At 42.2% G+C, this 18,071-nt stretch overlaps 1 pseudogene; it reads left to right on the top strand.

Annotated features, from left to right (window-relative positions):
- Positions 1 to 260: 260 nt before the first annotated feature.
- LOC116638281 lies at positions 261 to 376 on the top strand (annotated as a pseudogene).
- Positions 377 to 18,071: the final 17,695 nt, after the last annotated feature.

The following is an 18,071-nucleotide window of genomic DNA, read 5'->3' on the forward strand; positions in this document are numbered from 1 at the left end:
CTGCAATTGAGTGTGACTGCAAGCCCCGTGGTTTCCCTAGGGCCAAGAGTGAGAGTGAGCCAGGGGGGCCTGAGGGTAAGGGGGCAGTTGATGGGTTTCCACCTAGGTGATGAAAGAGAGGAAAGGAAGCTTCCAACATGGGTGAAAACATGTCAGTTAAGTTCTGATACTAAGAATCCTGCAGAAGCCTAGAATTAAGATAGACGTGACAATGCAATCAAAGGGAAGGCTTCTAGATGTCCATCAACAGATGAATGGATATTGCTTCTCGGCCTTTTGGCTAAGATCAAGTGTAGTATCTGTTCTTATCAGTTTAACAGATGAATGGATAAAGAAGATGTGGTATATATATACAATGGAATATTATACAGCCATCAAAAAATGAAATCTTGCCATTTGCAATGACATGGATGGACCTAGAGGGTATTATGCTAAGTGAAATAAGTCAATCAGAGAAAGACAAGTATCATATGATCTCACTGACATGAGGAACTTGAGAAAGAGAAACAAGACAGAGGATCATAGGGGAAGGGAGGGAAAAATGAAAGAAAATGAAACCGGGGAGGGAGACAAACCATAAGAGACTCAATCTCAGGAAACAAACTGAGGGTTGCTGGAGTGGAGGGGGTGGGAGGGATGGGGTGGCTGGGTGATGGACACTGGCGCGGGTATGTGCTATGGTGAGCACTGTGAATTGTGTAAGACTGATGAATCACAGACCTGTACCCCTGAAACAAATAATACATTATGTGTTAATAAAAAAATAAAACAAACAAACAAAAAAACAAAGGGAAGGCTTCAGAACTGTCACCTTCTGCTACCATGGGTCCTTCAAGACAGGGTGGCTTTGAAGACCCCAGGATATGTGCCAGAAAGAGACTCTAATATGAGAAAGTCCTGCCTGAGAAGCTCTCACAGTTGAGGCATGAGTAACTGAAGCAGGAAGTAATGTGAAACACTGGGGGCCTGGAAGCCATGGGGTGTTGCTTAGGATTCAGCCAGGCATAGCTTTGACCTCTTTGGCATTTACTAGCTATGCAACCTTGGGAAAGTTACATAATCTCTCTGAGCCTCATCAATAAAATGAGGCTGGTAATACCTACATCATAGGGTTGTTGCAAGGGTTAAATCAAAAAGCATATACAGAATGCCAAGTACAGTGCTTGGCTGTAGATGGATAGATAAGTGATAGATAGATAGATAGATAGATACCCCATCATTAACATTATTATTATTATTATTATTATTATTATTCACACTTCGTTTGAATTTGTTTGACAAGGTCCTGTTTTCTAAATTGGTCCTGTTTTCTAAATAAACCAACAAAGGAGCAAATAAAGAGAAGCTAAGAGCAATTTGTTCTGTGACAAAGTGAAAAAAAAACAAACAAACAGAAAAAGAAATCCACCTCTGGCCCGAGAAGACAGAAGCACATTCCAGGGACCCCACTTTTGGCACAAAGATGCTTTCGTGGGTTAAAAAAAATGGACCCTTTCAGGAGTGGTAAAGATTAGAGTGGGGACTGCATTTTAAAAACATCACTCTTGGTTAAGAAGGGGGAAAAAAGACAAAATTAAAGCATTTGCGTTTAGCAGGAAAAAAATAGCTAGTTTTATAATCTGCCATTTGGAAAATCAAATCTATATAAAGCAAGAAAGCTGTGAGCTGAGGCAAGAATGAGGTTTCTCGGAGACAGCTTCATTTGTAAGTTTTGTGTGGCTCTTGAAGGTCACTCATTCCAGGGACTTCGTCCCACTTCGCAAACAGAAGACGAATCTGCAGTCCCTTTGCTGCAGCAGGTTATACAAGGAAACAATAAATGTGAGAGGCAGGCGCACTCCTAAAGAGGTCTAAATTGAATTGCATTGACTTTTTACAAAGCCACAAATTGCTTATCTTATTCAAGTGCCTGAGTGTTTGGTTTTTGATGAGCTGGGCACAAAGATATCTTGAAGTTTGACAGTGGTATGAGTCGCCCAGTTTGAATTGTCGGTGGTGGGGCGGGAGGTCGAGTGGGGGGCACAGGGGCTCCTGGGCTTACCCTGCTTTTCACACTGAGCGAGGCCAAGGGGGTCAGTCTCAAAGATGATCCTGAAAATCCAAGGTCCTACGAGGATGGGTCCATTCCACCGCTAACATGCATCTACATCCTAGCTCACTTGTGGGGGTCAAATAAGATAATGGATGTAAAAAAAGAATTTAATACTTTTCAGATTTAAGGAGTCAAGAAAGAGGAAAACAATAAAGAGAAAGGAACAGCCATTCCAGCCAAACAGCATGTGTGTCTGAAGCTTTGTAAGGAGAACTGTGTGTGCGTGTGGTGTGTGTGTTGACAAGGAGGCTGGGAAATAAGACAATCAAATTAGGTGTTGGGCTAACTCAGTGGTTCTCAGCCCAGGCAGCACATAAGAATTATCTGGGAAGCAAAAAAAACAAAAAACAAAAAGAATTATCTGGGAAGCTTTTTGAAGCTTCTGGCTACTCTCGGGACATTAAGTCAGAATCTCTGTGTGGGGGACTGGGGAGTTCCAAGCATCCTAATTCTGATGCCCCTTCACCAGGATTTTAGTAAGCGGATTGGATTTCAGACCACCAGACTAAGTGAATAAGGAGTAAAAAAAAGGACATGGTTCGTCCCATTTGTTTAAGAAGGTTGGGGTCACTGGGTTTTATTGAGACAATGGCCATTATGTTGGGGGTGAGCGTGGCCCCATCGATGACAGTTACCAACAATGTCATTCTCCATACCACTGAGATGGAGAAGCCAGGGCATCAAAGAGGAACCAGAGGTAGAAGGACAGCTTCTGAGAGGCTGCACAGGGAACGCTTTTGCTTCATTCTTGGGGGTGCCAGAGCGTGTTGGAAGACCCCATGGGGGAGGGGGTTCGGATGGCCTCTGGCACACAGGCCTAGCCCTCACTGGGGATCCCGCAATTTGAATGGGGTCCTGCCACACCAGGGGTGAGGGCCAGCTCTGTCCATCCCACTTCTGGCTGCTTCTCCAAGGAGTTAATGCAGGTACCTCCTCCAAACTGCAAGGAGCAGTGGCCACACCCACATCCCACCTGATTTAATCCAAGTGCCCCAGACCTAGAATCACACATACCAGCTCCTTTGAAGGCCTCTGTCTCCTTGAGTTTCCTTATGGGAATTCTTTAGATCCCAAAGTGGGACGTGGGGCAGGGGTGATGAAGAATCCACTGAAGGTTTTTAACTACTTGATCTGCTTTGCTCATCAAGACGATGCCTTTTGGTGGTGGAATGAACCCATTCTCATAGGACACTGTTCTTTTAGCTGACTTTTGGGTATATTTCCCTCACACCTCCCACCTCTTACAACACATACACACACCTGGTTGTTAGCTTCTAAACCCCAACATACAGACCTCCAGGAAGGATACTGTATCACCTTTCTTAAGGGTTTTGCCTAAAAAGTGAATCTCTAATGGTGAGATTCTAGGCACTATCTTGGAAATATTTTGCACTGAGGGCTATTAAGGAAATGCTCTTTAAATAGAAAACATAGATTTTTCCAGTATGCAAAGGGGGCGACTCCGAAAGGAGCTAGGTCAAAAGCCTAAAAGGGTCTGGTGTTTTCTGACATTTTTCCTCCTCCTTGAGAAAAGCCAAAGGTCCTCCTGTTTGTCTCACCTTGTATCCACATTAAAAAAATATACTAACAATCACTATTGTTAAGGTGGTGCTTTGTAGCTCCCAAAGCACCGCAATAACATTCAATCCCACAGACACATACCATTGGACCCATTTTACAGTTGAAAAAACCGAGCCCCAGAGAGGTTACAGATCCTGCCCACATCATGCAGCCTGTAAGTGGCTAACCTCTTCTTCAAGGCAGGACCTATATGAATGCACGTGACCTGTCAGTGAGGCCCAGGCCCTGCATGGTTTCTAAGGGCAGCACCAATGTCCCAGGCAGGTGGCAAGCCTGGCACAAAGGAGCTCACTAGCTTGCCCAAGGCTCCCCATACATTCATTCATCCTAAAGCATTTACTGAGCTTGTAATATGGACCATAACTGTAATAGATAGACAGACCCCCTCCTGCCTCCATGGAGCTTACAGTTAGGAGAAGGCTAATCCCAAGGTCATGGTCATATCAACAGCAAATCCTCAGTAGTAGGCGCGGCCCTCTGAAATTGGTCCCAGGGCCTCCCCTGCCCTTTCCATGTCCAGTCCCAGGACCTGAATATGAAACAGATCTGTGATTTAATAAAAACCACACAGGCTGCAATGTTTGTCATCTCTGTTGCCTCACCCTGTGCTGTGTGCTTGTTAAAATGCTGAGAGTGGGGCGCCTGGGTGGCTCAGTCAGTTAGGCCCCTGACTCTTGATTTCAGCTCAGGTCATAATCTCAAGGTCATGAGATCGAGCCCCATGTCTGGCTCTGCGCTGAGTGTGGAGTCTGCTTGAGATTCTTTCTCTCCTTCTCCCTCTGCCCCTCCCTGCTGCCATGCTCTCTCTTAAAGAAAAATGCTGAGACATTAGTCCCCAAGGCAGGAGCACATCCCTAATAGAGAAGCGTCAGGCACTGTGTGAGCTAAGAGAGTTCTATGGAGGCAGCTCTGCTTTGCAACATGACATGAAGACTTCTAGAGATGGATGGATGGATGATACATAAATAACAGATCACTGGATGGATGGCAAAGGAAGTGTGGGTGATCCATAAGAGAGAACCAGGGAAGTAGGTAATGAGCTAAATAATGGCTACAGGATACATTCAGTGATATTCCAGCCAGGCCAATCCACCCACAGTTACCACAGCTCAGCCTGCTCTTGCTCACCCCTGTGCCTTTGCACAGTCTGCTTCCTTAGCTAGCGTCCCTCTGCAGCCTTCATGCCCCACCTCCTGCCCTTTGATGGCCTGGGTTACCCCCACACACCCCAATCCTGGAGGACTTTTCTGACCACCCCAGGCAGGGTGAGATGAGACCTCCTCTGTAACAAGCCTGAGTGCCCACCTCTATTCCAGCACCTCCAACATTGCTGGGAATTATCTGCGGACAGGTCTGCCTCTTGTCTGCTGGGCGGTGAGAGCAGGGTCACGGTCTCTTGCCCGCTGCATCCCTAGCTCTGAGCACAGCCAGTGTCTATTAAGCGAACTCACTGATCTCTACGTGTGCCCATGACCCGCACGTGGGGAGCCAGCAGCAGGGGGGTTTCTCCCCAGAGGTTCCTTGGAGCTGACTGCCGTTGCCAGGTGAGAATCTGCCTGGTGATTGCCGAGGGCCTGAGTGATTGCGCCGTGGCCCCAGGTGCGGCAGCGGTGGGGGAGCCTAGCACAATGAGACCTCCACACCCGCCTCCTGTTAGCACTAACAAAGACAAATCGGAGGCAGCCACTGGAGTGCTTTGCCTGTTAAGTGTTAAGTAGCAGACTGATTGCTCTGAAGTTGACAAGTGACAGGGAGTGAGGCAGCAGGTGCTTCCAACAGCCCCCTTGGGGGAAGCAGGGACCAGGGCTCCGTTTGGGCAGGGGGGTTCCTGACTAAGGAGCCCTCGCCTCACAGAGCAGGGGGATTTCTGTCTTGATCGAGGTTGGGCCTCCGTCCAGGCCCTGTTATCTTGGCTCCCTTCTTGAGAAAAAGGTGAGACCTATGGTTCTGTGAACATTTCCAGGCTTTCCCCAAAGCCTCGGCACCCTGCCCCCAGGACCATCACAATGGAAGGCGCCTGCAGGTGACCATTCAGTTAGGACTCTTATTCTGGGGTTGAGTGTGCAGCATTTCTGATGGGAGTTAGAACTCCATGAGCTGGGGCGCCTGGGTGGCTCAGTTGGTTAGGCTCAGGTCATGATCCCAGGGTCCTGGGATCGAGTCCCACATCAGGCTCCCCCTGCTCTGCGGGGAGCCTGCTTCTCCCTCTGCCTCTGCCTGCCACTCCCCTGCTTGTGCTCTCTCTCTCTGTCAAATAAATAAATAAATAAATAAATAAATAAATAAATAAATAAATAAAAGAACTCCATGAGCTGGACATGAGGGGAGTGGCTGGCTCACCTAACCGGGGCCCCTGTCCTCTACGGCATCATCTGCAATGACAGCTCCCCTCTGTGCCGTGTTCTCAGTCCCCCCAATTCCTGCAGCACCTGCTGGAGCCCCACAGCCGGCAATATCGATCTACACCAGCGCTTCAAATGGACTCTACCTGCAATATTTTCTTAAACAATAGGGTAAGTTTGAATGAGATCTTACCTGAAGTCCGTTATGTGTGAAATAGATCTGGTTGAAGCAGGGCAGAGGGCAATGGGTCCACCCATTCTGCTATCCCGCCACACCCCCGAGGTGCCCCCCCCCGCCCCCCGCGGCAGCCCAGGGCTCCCAGCACACAGCCTGAGGAACACGAGGCCCACGCCATGTGTTTAGCATTGTTTCACATCACACGGGGACCTAAGCCAGCTGTTCAAGTCCTTCCTCCGGGTGAGCTTTGCCTCCCAGCAAGGTTACGGGCAGCGGGTCAGCCCTTCTAGGTATTTGGCAAGCATGGTGCCAGCAGACGCCAGGGAGGTGGCCGTCCTTCTCCACCAGCCTGTCCAGCCTGCACCCTTTCCTGTGTAGGTTCAAATAAATGGAGGCTGCCCAACGGGCCAGCATATTTACCAATTACACTGACGAACAAGACCAGCGCTAAGGAGCTGCAGGCGACCTGGCCTTGGCCTTGGACTCTGGGCATGATAATAATGGCATCGTGTAAGGCACCTACCTCCATCAATGACTAGGAAAAGAAAATCAGAAGTGCTCCACAAATGTTAGTTATAATTTGTTATCAGTAAGTATGTGCAGCAATCTGTGCCATCACTATTACCCAGAATGTCCCCATGCCCCTCCTCTCATCCACGTCCTCCCCATTCTTCTTTTCAAGCCCCACCTCCTCCAGGACACCCTGCAAACTGCATCTGCCTCCCTCAAACCCCCCTTCCTCTCTGTTTGCTTTGATTGATTCTCATCCAACCCTGTTCCTCCTAAATAGCATTCGGGAGTATATGCCTTAGTGGCTGGCTGGAGCAGAGGATCTCGGGTGGGCCCCTGGGCTTTCCTCTGTACCTCCCCACACAGCTCAGCTGCGCACTGAGCAGGCAGGAGAGGTAGAGAGACTGACAGGTTGTTCTTGAGGTATCTCTCTGGGATCATTTTCTCGGTTCTTCCCCTCATAGTTTAGTGGAAAGGAAGGGCAAGGTCCTCTGGTGAATACGCACTGGCTGGTCCAGGATGAGGGAATGGGAGGTAGAGGGAGAAGGAGGATAGCAGCCCAGGTTTGTCCTGTCTGGTCCACCTTCACACCCAGAAATTGTGTAACAGTTCCCTTTTCTGGGGTGATGACTGTGCCTAGCCCTGAAGTGATGGGGACCCAAGACGATGGAGGGGAACAATCTCAAGGGGGAACACCTCCTCTGAAAGCTTCCCAGGAATGACCAACCAGGTGGGGCCCTCCCCTGTGCCCTTGGAGCCCCCTCCCCGGCCTGCCTTTATTCTAGCAGACATCACTGGGATTCCACTTGCTGACCCCTCCACTCCTGCTTCCAACTTGAGGGCAGAAAATGGACCTCACCAGTCGTGTTTGAATGTTGATTGGATATGGACAGATGTGCAGGTGAGTGGATGGATAGAATGATGGGTGCTAGACTTTGTTCAAAGTTCTTTTTTTTTTTTTGAAGATTTTATTTATTTTTATTTTTGCCAGAGAGAGAGCGAGAGCGAGCACGAGCAGGGGGAAGGGCAGAGGGAGAGGGAGAAGCAGGCTTTCTGCTGAGCAGGGAGCCCACACGGGGCTCGATCCCAGGACTCCGGGATCATGACCTGAGCTGAAGGCAGATGCTTCAGCTCTGCCTTCAGGTGCCAACTTTGTTCAAAGTCCTGCCCAGTTCCGAACATAGAATGAAGTGTTTAAGGACATGGGCGTTGGGCGGGGGGGGGAGACCTAGATTTGAACCCTGTATATCCTATACTTTCATAAAGTGTCTATCCAAGTATTTTCCATTTTAATTGAAATACTTGTGTCTTTAATCTTGATATATAGGAGTTATTCATATATTCTGGATACAAGACAATTGTCATATAATGTACGGTGACATGGTTCTCCCAGTCCACAGTTTGCTCTACCTTTTCTTAGCAGTATCTCTTGATCACCAGGAGTTACTAATTTTGATGAAATCTGATTTTATCAACTTTATTCTTTTATGGATAATGCTTCTTGTGTCCTCTCTAAAAACTCACTGTCTACCTCCAGATGTCAAAATTTTGCTTTTGTTGTTTGTTGTTGTTTCGTTGGGTTTTTTCCTAGAAACTTTTTAATGTCCGTTTTGATGTCTCAGTCTATAATCAACTTCATTATTTTAAAATATAGTGTGAAAAAGGAAGGATAAGATTTTTTTAAAATAATTTTATACTGGTGTCTTACCCCAACGTTATTTGTCAAAAAAACTTTTCTTTCCATTCATTAAATTGCTTGGTGTCTTTACTGAAAATCAATTGAGTTTATGTAGGTATGTTTGATTCTGGATACTTCTTTCTCTTTCACTGATTTTTATCTTTTTTAGTATATTCTAATGCCACTACTACATTGTCTTGATACTGTAGTTTTATGGTAAGTCTTGAAACTGATTAGTGTAAGTCTTCCACCTGTACTCTTCAGCTTTATTTTCAAGATTCTTTTGGCTATACTAGGTTCTTTGAATTTCCTTATAAGTTTTTTAACCAGCTTGTCAATTTCTGCAGGAGAACTTGATGGGAATTTGATTAGATAGCTTTGAATCCACATATTAATTTGAGGAGAACTGATACCTTAACGAAAGTGTTCTCTTGATCCATGAACAAAGAACATAGTAATGTTGTCTGCTAATAAAGACCAATTTACTTCTTCCTTTCAATCATTATATCTTTTCATATCATTATCTTGCCTATTGTACTGGTTATGACCTCCAGTAAAATATTGAATATGTATACTGAGAGCAGACATGCTTGTTTTGTTCCCAGTTTTGGGGAGAATGTCTTCAGTTTTTCCCCATTAAGGACAATGTTAGCTGTAGGATTTTTGAAAAACTCTTCATCAGATGGGAAAGTTCCTTTTTATTCCTAGTTTGTTGCGAGGTTTTAACCTGAATGGATGTTGAATATTATCCATTTTTTTCTGCATTTGAGATAATCAAATTTTTTTCCTTTTACTCCTGTTGAAGTAACAAATGACATTGATGATTAAATAATTTTTGTAATTCTTGAGTTTCAGTTCCACTTGGTATTGGTATACTATTTTACACATACAGCCAGATTCAACTCGTTAAACTATTGTTAAGGATTTCCGAATGTATGTTCATGAGGGATGCTGATCTGCAGTTTTCTTTTCTTCCAATAGCTCTGCCTAGTTTTGGTAATGCAGAGTAATACTGGCCTCAGAAAATAAATTGGAAAGTGACGCCTATTCCTCTACTTTCTGAAAGAGTTTGTGTAAGATTGACACTATTTCCTAAGTGTTTGCTTGAAGTGACCTGTGAATTTACCTGAGTCCGGAGGTTTTTTTCCTTGGAAAGGATTTTGAAAACAAATTCCATTTATTTGATAGATACAGGGCTTCTCAGACACACTATTCCATCTTGTGTCATTTATTTTAAGTTGCCTTTTCTAAGCAACTCATCTTTTCCACCTAAGTTGTTTAATTTATTGGCATAAACTTGCCAATAATATTTTCTCATTACTTTTTTAATATTTGTCAGATCTGTGGTGATATCTCCTTTTTCATTCCTGATGTTGGTACCTTATGTTTTCTCCTTTCTCTTGATCAATCTTTCTGAGGGCTTATCAATTTTTTTTTAAAGATTTTATTTATTCATTTGACAGAGAAAGAGACAGCGAGAGAGGGAACATAAGCAGGGGGAGTGGCAGAGGGAGAAGCAGGCTCCCCACTGAGCAGGGAGCCCGATGTGGGGCTCGATCCCAGGACCCCAGGATCATGACCTGAGCCGAAGGCAGACGCTTAAGGACTGAGCCACCCAGGCGCCCTAGGGCTTATCAATTTTATTAATCTTCTCAAAGAACCGACTTCAGGGTTTATTACTGTTCTCTATTGTTTGTTTTGTATTTCATTGTTTTCTGTTCTTATATTTATTTACTTTCTTTTATTTCTTTTTTTTTTTGTCCTTAAGGTAGAAAATTCATTCTTGATTTTTCTTTCTTTTCCAATAAAGTATTTAAAGGTGTAAATTTTCCTCTAACCACCTCTTTAGCTATATCCCACACATTTTGAAATGCTGGGATCTTTGTTACTGTTCCATTTGAAATGTTTTCTACTTTTTTGTGATTTCCTCTTTCACCCATGGATTATTAGAAATATGTGGTTTGATTTTCAAATGCCTTGCTAGAACATTGCTAGAGATCTTATTTCTAGTGATTTCAGATATAATTCCTTTTTCAGTATGAGAAAACATATGTAAAACTTCGACATTCTGAAATTTATTGCTACTCATTTTATGGTCAGGGTGAGATCTGTCTTGGTCAGTGTTCTCCATGCACATGAAAAGAATGAGTATTTTATCATTGTTGGGGTGAGTGCTTCATCAATGTCAATTTGGTCAAGTTGGTTACTAGTGTTCAAATCTTATTTTCTTGTTGATTCATTTGTCTACCTGTTCTGTCAATTACTGAGGGGAGGCTGTTAAAATCTCCTAATATGATTGTTGGTTTGAATATTTCTCCTTTTATTTCCATTGGCTTTTGCTTCAAATATATTACAGTTCTATTATTAAGTGCAGACACCGTGTTTGACTGCTGGAGTAGACTATTTTTAATCATTAGGAAAGTCTCTCTTCATCTGTAGCTAACTCTTATCTTATAATTTACTTTGATATTAAAATAGCCACACACCAGCTTTCTTTTGCTTACATTTTGATTATATAATTTTACAACCTTCTGCTTTCAATATATCTGTGTCTTTATATTTAAAAAATAGAGGCTTTGGGGCACCTGGGTGGCTCAGTCATTAAGCGTCTGCCTTCAGCTCAGGTCATGATCCCAGGGTCCTGGGATCGAGCCCTACATGGGGCTCCCTGCTCCGTGGGAAGTCTGCTTCTCCCTCTCCCACTCCCCCTGCTTGTGTTCCCTCTCTCGCTGTGTCTCTGTCAAATAAATCAATGAAATCTTTAAAAAATAAAGTAAAATATAGAGGCTTTTGTAGATATTCTATAATTAGGTCTTTTTAAAATCTGGTCTAAAAATCTCTGCATTGCTAGTGGAGTTAAAACTACTTATATTTAATGTAATTACTAATATAGTTGAGTTTAAGTCTGCTGTCTCCCTATTTGTTTTCCTTTTTTGTTCCTCTGCTACTTCTTTCTTGCCTTCTTTTATGCTAATCAAATAGTTTTTAGTATTTCATCTTATTTCCTACCTAGCCTTTTAAGCTATACCTCTTTACATTGCTTTCAGTGATTTCTCTAAGGATTATAGTGTATATCTTTAACTTATTACAGTCTTCTGAGTACCATTTCAGGCAAAATATATAACTCTTACAGATATGTATTTCCATTTATACCTTATTTTTATGCTTTTGTTGTCATATATTTATTATTACATGTGGTAAAAATCCCACAGTACAGTTATTATTTTTGCTTTCAACTTGCTTAAAGACATTAAGAAAAATAAGATGATAGGCTTTTGTATTTATTTACATTTTTACCATTTCCAATGCTTTTATTTCTTCCTGTAGATTTTAGTTTTCATCTGACATTACTTCCCTTCAATCTAAAGAATTTACTTTAAAATTTGATGTAGTGCAAGTATTTTGGCAATGGATTATCTTACCATTTGTTTATCTCATTTTAATTTTTAAAGGGTATTTTCCTTGAATATAAGGATCCTTGTCTGAAGACACTATAAGAAAACTACAGATCAATATCCCTTATAAAAACTGATGCAAAAATTCTCAATAAAATGCTAAGAAATTGAATTCAGCAGTGTATTCAAAGGATTATACACTATGACCAACTGGAGTTTATTCCTGAGATGCAAGGATGGTTTGACATCTGAACATCAATCAATGCAACATGCCCCATTAGCAGAATAAGGGTAAAGAAAACACATGATTATCTCAATTGATGCAGAAAAAGCACTTGACAAAATTCAACACCACTTTATGATAAAAACACTCAACAAACTATGAATAAAAGGGAAGTATCTCAACTTAATAAAGGACATATACAAAAACCCCACAGCTAATGTACAAATAGCTGAAACAATCTTGAAAAAGAAGAAAAACTTTGAGAACTCACACTTCCTGATTCAAATTTTACTACAAAGTTATAGTAATGAAAACAGTGTGGTGTTGGCATAAAGAATGGAACAGAGAGCCCAGAAATAAACCCTCATATATATGATCAAACATTTTTTGACAAGTGTGCCATGACCTCTCAGTGGGGGAAAGGACAGTCTTTTTAACAAACAGTGCTGGAAAACTTCACATGCAAAGGAATAAAGACCCTTACCTGATAATATATATACAAATTAACTCAAAATGAATCAAAGATCTAATGTAAGACAAAACTATAAAACGCTTAAAAGAAAATGTAGAGGGTGCCTGGGTGGCTCAGTTGGTTAAGCAACTGCCTTCGGCTCAGGTCATCCCGGAGTCCTGGGATTGAGTCCCGCATCGGGCTCCCGGCTCAGCGGGGAGCCTGCTTCTCCCTCTGACCCTCTCCCCTCTCATGCTGTTTCTCTCTCTCTTGCTCTCTAATAAATAAATAAATATATATATATAAATAAATAAATAAAATCTTTAAAAAAAAAAAGAAAGAAAATGTACAGAAAAGCTTCATGAAATTTGATTTGGCAATGATTCCTTGGATACAACACCAAATGTACAGACAATAACAACAAAAATAGGTAAAGTGCACTTCATCAAAACTAAAAACTTTTGTGCATCAAAGGACACTATCAACAGAGAAAAAAGGCAATCCATGGAATGAGAAAAAAATTGCAATTATGGGAGGGGAGATAGAGAGCTACTTTTTAATGGGTCCAGTTTCAGTGTGGAATGATGAAAAATTTCTAGAGATGAATAGTGATGGTTGTACAACAATGTGTATGTACTTAATGTTGCTGAACTACACACTTAGGTAGAATGGCTAAATGGTAAATTTTATGTTATATATATATATTTTACTACAGTAAAAAAAGTTAAATTAAAAAATTACATAAGGCCTATTGTCCAGTGTTTGTTCAGCTTCTTTTCTTTCAATTCTTTAGAGATATTCCATTATCTTCTGGCTTCCATTGCCTTTCTGCTATGAAGACAGATCTAATTGTTTTCATTGTTGCCTTATATGTAATATGTCTTTTTTTCTATGGCTGCTTTCAATGTTTTTTCTTTATCTTTGATTTTCAGCAGTTTGATTATGATGGGCTTAGGTATGGGTGTTTTGTTTTTTTTTTTTAATTTTTGTCATTTGTGGGTCTTTGAGCTTCCTAGATGGATGTTTTTACTAAATTGAGGAATTTTCAATTAGTGTTCAAATATGTTTTCTTCTTCATTCTCTCTTTTGTCCTTCTGGAATTCCAATGACATTTATTTTAGATCCCTTAATATCATCCCATAGGCCACTGAGGTTCTTTTTCTTATCTTTTACCAATTAAGCTAATTGCTATTCACTCATCTTCAATTTCACTGAAATTTTTCTATTTGCAGTATCTAATCTCAAGTGAATATTTTATTCCAGATATTGTTCTTTACAGTTATAGAGTTTCCATTTGTTCTTTGAAAAGAATTTTTTTGCCCTATTGATAATTCCCAATTTGTTTGCTTATTATATCCAATTTTCTGTTAAATCCTTGACCTAATTGATTATAGCTATTTTAAAGAGTTGTCTGGTAATTACAAAATCTGGGTCACTTGAAGGTATGTTTTTATTGACTTTTTTCTTTTAATTATGGGTCACATTTTTTTTGCTTCTTTGAATGTTTAGTGATTTTTATTGTATGCTGGACATTATGATACTATATTATAGGGCATCTTGGATTATGTTGTCTTCTTCTAAGGGATCCCAGAGTCAGTTAAACTGGTGAATCCTCTTGATATTTTCAGGCTTATTATGCTTTTCAAATAGATCTATTTCTATTTTGACCTTAGTCTTAGGGTATGGACCTTACTAAAGAGCATGTTCCTTCCTCCAAAAGCATGACTCAACGTTCTCAGTGAGTTGTCTCACTGAGATTTCAGTGATTCCGATATTGAAAATGCACTTTCAATATCTCCCAGCACTGCATAAACCCAGGTACCTCCATTCAACTTTCTTTAGCAGCAACTCCCTAATAAGCCTATGCTGTAGCATCTCATCTTGCATATGCAACACAGACCTCAGTCAAAATGCTGAGGGAAACCCTGCGGTAGACTTCTGCCACACATATTCTCATTCAGCTTCCTCTCCTCTGATAGCCTTCACAGCAAATTTCAGATATTTCAGTGACCCCAACCTTCAATCTCTGCCGTCTCAGCTCGGTGAGACCAACACTTTCACTCTTCTCATGGGCTCCACCTCCCTGTACCAAAGTCAGAAAAGTGATGCAAGGCAGAAAATCAAGGCAAACCATGGGGCACACTTTATGTGTTTTCCTTTTCTCAAAATTCATAATCCTGTTTGATTTGTCCAATGTCTGAAGAGTTGCCTCGTACATTTTGTCCTGTTCTATAGTTGCTTTTTGTGGTAAGGTAAATCCAAAGCCAGTTGCTTTGTCATGGCTAGAACTATTTCTGGAAATTAAAGTCTGTGAAATGAACTTTGAAAATGAAGAGGAAGAGAGAAAGGACAGGACTAGAGTTAAAACATTGTTGGGGGCCTTTGTGAAAAATAGAAAATTTTTCTCTCCTGCATAGTGGAATACAAAAGGGATCCTCCTCTGGGCAGAGCAATTAACAACAGATTCCTCTTCCTCAGGGCTGACACTCCATGCCAGAATACATAGATTGGAGAAGAGAGTCCAGGCTGGGTCTCAAAACTCACTCAGACCTTCTGGGTCTGATAATTTTGTGTAGTTTACAACCTGCACAAGAGTAATTAGCAGCTCTCAAGGAAAGACCATTCCTGACTGTTGTGCTTTGCCTGAGGCAGGTGGTCTATCAAAGTACACTTCACTTTGACTTTTTCTCTTGGTGACAGACCATTGTTACTTATAAGTTATGAGTGTATAGTGCATGTGCATTGCCAAATTTAAAATATTATTCTAGCGTACTTAGGGAGGGCCCCCAAAGAATGAGTTATAAAAGAGAGCATGAGGGTAGGGGCAAATCTGAATGTTAATCTGGGAAATTAAACCCTATTGAGCTCAGCATAGATTAGACATCTATGTTCTATAAACCTGTTGAATGTTGCTTATTGGGGTGCGGTGGGGGAAGGGAGGGAACTAAGGCACAGAACAGAGGCACTTTTCCAGGGCCCCAAAGTGTCATAGAAGAAACCAGGGCCAGAGATATTTCTGCCTCCATTAAGGCAATGAGGCATTTCTTATAGGCAAGGCCTTTCTAATTTCAGCCCCTTTACATTCAAGCTTCCAATTTCATGGCAAAATGTATCCTCCCTTTTGAAAACAATATTATAACTTGATTTTTGCTCATTATAGAAAGAATACAGACCTTGGAGACTGAATAAATAGGTTCCCTGCTCTACCACTTACTAGCTGCGTGGTCTTGCATAAGTTATTTAACCTCTCCAAACCACTGCTTCTTATCCACAAAGTTGGGATGAATAATGCCTACTTCTCAGGTTCTTTGTGAGAATTACACAAGACACTGCATGTAAAAGCACTTGGCACAATGTCAAGCACATATAACATCCCATAAATGTTCCCGGATCCTTGATAACAGCAGATTTGTTGCAGCTAGTTTAAAAGAAGTGAGGACTTGGATGATACCATGCACACTCCTCACTTCATGACCCACAAAGACAAACTTCAGATAAAGAGATATCAATGTTTTACATTTCCCTTCTCCACAGGGCAGTCCTGCCTATGCCAAGTCATCAGCTGACCAAATGGAGGGTGAAAAAGAGTGGGTATGGCTGAGCAAGAGAAGAACATACCTAACCACAGAAAGGAGGACTGGGGGCTCCTTTGAACTTGCAGGAATTCATAATTCTGCAGTAGGCTTTTTCCCACTCTTCCCCCTGAACTTGCTGGACCTCAAGACCTGAGGTAAGGAGAGTGCAACATAGGGGCAATATTTTAGCTTCATTTGGGAGAGAAATGTTGTCAGCTTGCTGCTTCAAGAGAAATGTTGTCAGCTTGCTGCTGCTACTTCTTGGACACCTTTCCCTGCCCAGTTCCCCAGTTTCCCTTCCTCAAGCTCCCCTCTCTCCATTTCACCATGTGTCTCTTCCAGAGTTTTTATATTCTCTTCTTCTACTTATATATTCTCCCCACGTATTTCTTTCCACTGATACCTCACCTCCTATCTTTTTCCTTCCACCTGCTATGTTTGCTTCCTTCCAATTCATTTCTCCCTCTTCATTCCCACCTATTCTCTCCCCTACTCTTTTCTTCAACTTCCTCATCACTCCTAGCATACTGTTTTCCTATCACCAGAACCTTCACCATCTTGCTCACTCTTCCTTAGTCTCTATCTTTCTCTCTCTCTATCTTTCTGTCTCTCTCTTTCTTCTCTCCAGCCCTCCCTCTCCCTCTCTCTTTCTTCCTCTTTCTCCCTCCCTCCCCCTCTTTCCCTCTCTCTTCCTCTCCCTCCCTCTCCCCTATCTCTTTTAACCTTAACCCTTAGGGAAGAGATGGGAGAAATGGGAGACTGGGTGGGGGTGGGGAGGAATACATAAGAACAGAGACCTGGGGGCATGGTGTGGGGGGGGAGAACTAAACACAGATATTCTGGGATGGTAGTGATAGGAACAGAATACTACTTGTCTGAGGTTCTGCTTCTGGGACCAAACCAAATAAAGAGGAGCTCTGGAGAATAAGCTGTGAGGTCATGAAAGTCCTCCACTCTCACCCAGCCTATCTCAGAGCACATCATCTTGAAGGCCTGACACAGCATAGCCTAGTGGCAAAGAGCATGAGCTATGGAGCCAATCTGTCTGAGATCAAGTCTTGCCTCCACCATTTACTACCTGTGGACTTTGGACAATTGACTAATTCCTGTGCCTTGGTTTCTTTGTGTGTTAAAATGAGGACAAAAACAATATTTTTATCTATATTTGTTGTGAAGATTAATTGAATTAATATATGTAAGGTTTCTAGCACAGAAATGGCACGTAATTGTTAACTACTATTATTTTTCCAAACGAGACGCAAATTTAACCAACAGGTGAGTGGTTTCCCTTGGTGCTGTCCCTGGTGCTGAAAACCTGGACTCAAGCGTTCCAGCCCGAGTCTTTAGGCTTTGTCTTTGGAAATGGAAGCCCAAATCCAAGAGCTTTCACTGTATTTCAAAAACTGTGCTAAGTGCATTGCCTACATCATCTCACCTTTCCTTACTATCTGGAAAATAGATATCATCTCCCTTGTATATATGAGGGAAATGATGATTGCTGAGCTGGAGCTGGAGTTTAAACCCAAGTCTTGCTGATTTTCATGCTCTTTCTGTGACACTGTGTCATCTCTTATAATGTCATGTTGTCCCTTGTGTCCTCCTCCTACTTCCAACTCCCTAATTTTTGACATAGGCCACCTGCTCCTGCTAGTGACCTGTTTGACCTAATCAACAACCAAGGCCAGCCAGGTGAGGATTGTTTATTGTGTTTGCTATTTGATGCCCCTATAGCCCTGGGTCTTATTATGAGGGTATCACAGTGTGTTATACTTGGCTGCATGTGGGTTTTCCTCTCTAGCTAAGCCTTAAGTTCCTTGGGAGCAGGAGATAGCTCTCATTTATGCTGACTATGTAGTAGGTGCTCATTAAATGCCTGCTAAATGGGTTAGTTTTTCTTTTTACTTTAATAACATAGGAGCTTGTCTCACCCTGCTATGGCTTGACTTCAATAGGTGTTCCCTCTTCTCCCATCTGGGTTTCGGTCATCCCTGTGTGCCACCTGGAGTACTGGCCCCTTTGGCTGATTTCATTGGTTTGTTAATAGGG

The sequence above is a fragment of the Phoca vitulina genome, unplaced genomic scaffold (assembly GCF_004348235.1).
Source record: "Phoca vitulina isolate PV1807 unplaced genomic scaffold, GSC_HSeal_1.0 scaffold1, whole genome shotgun sequence".
Lineage (NCBI taxonomy): Eukaryota > Metazoa > Chordata > Mammalia > Carnivora > Phocidae > Phoca > Phoca vitulina.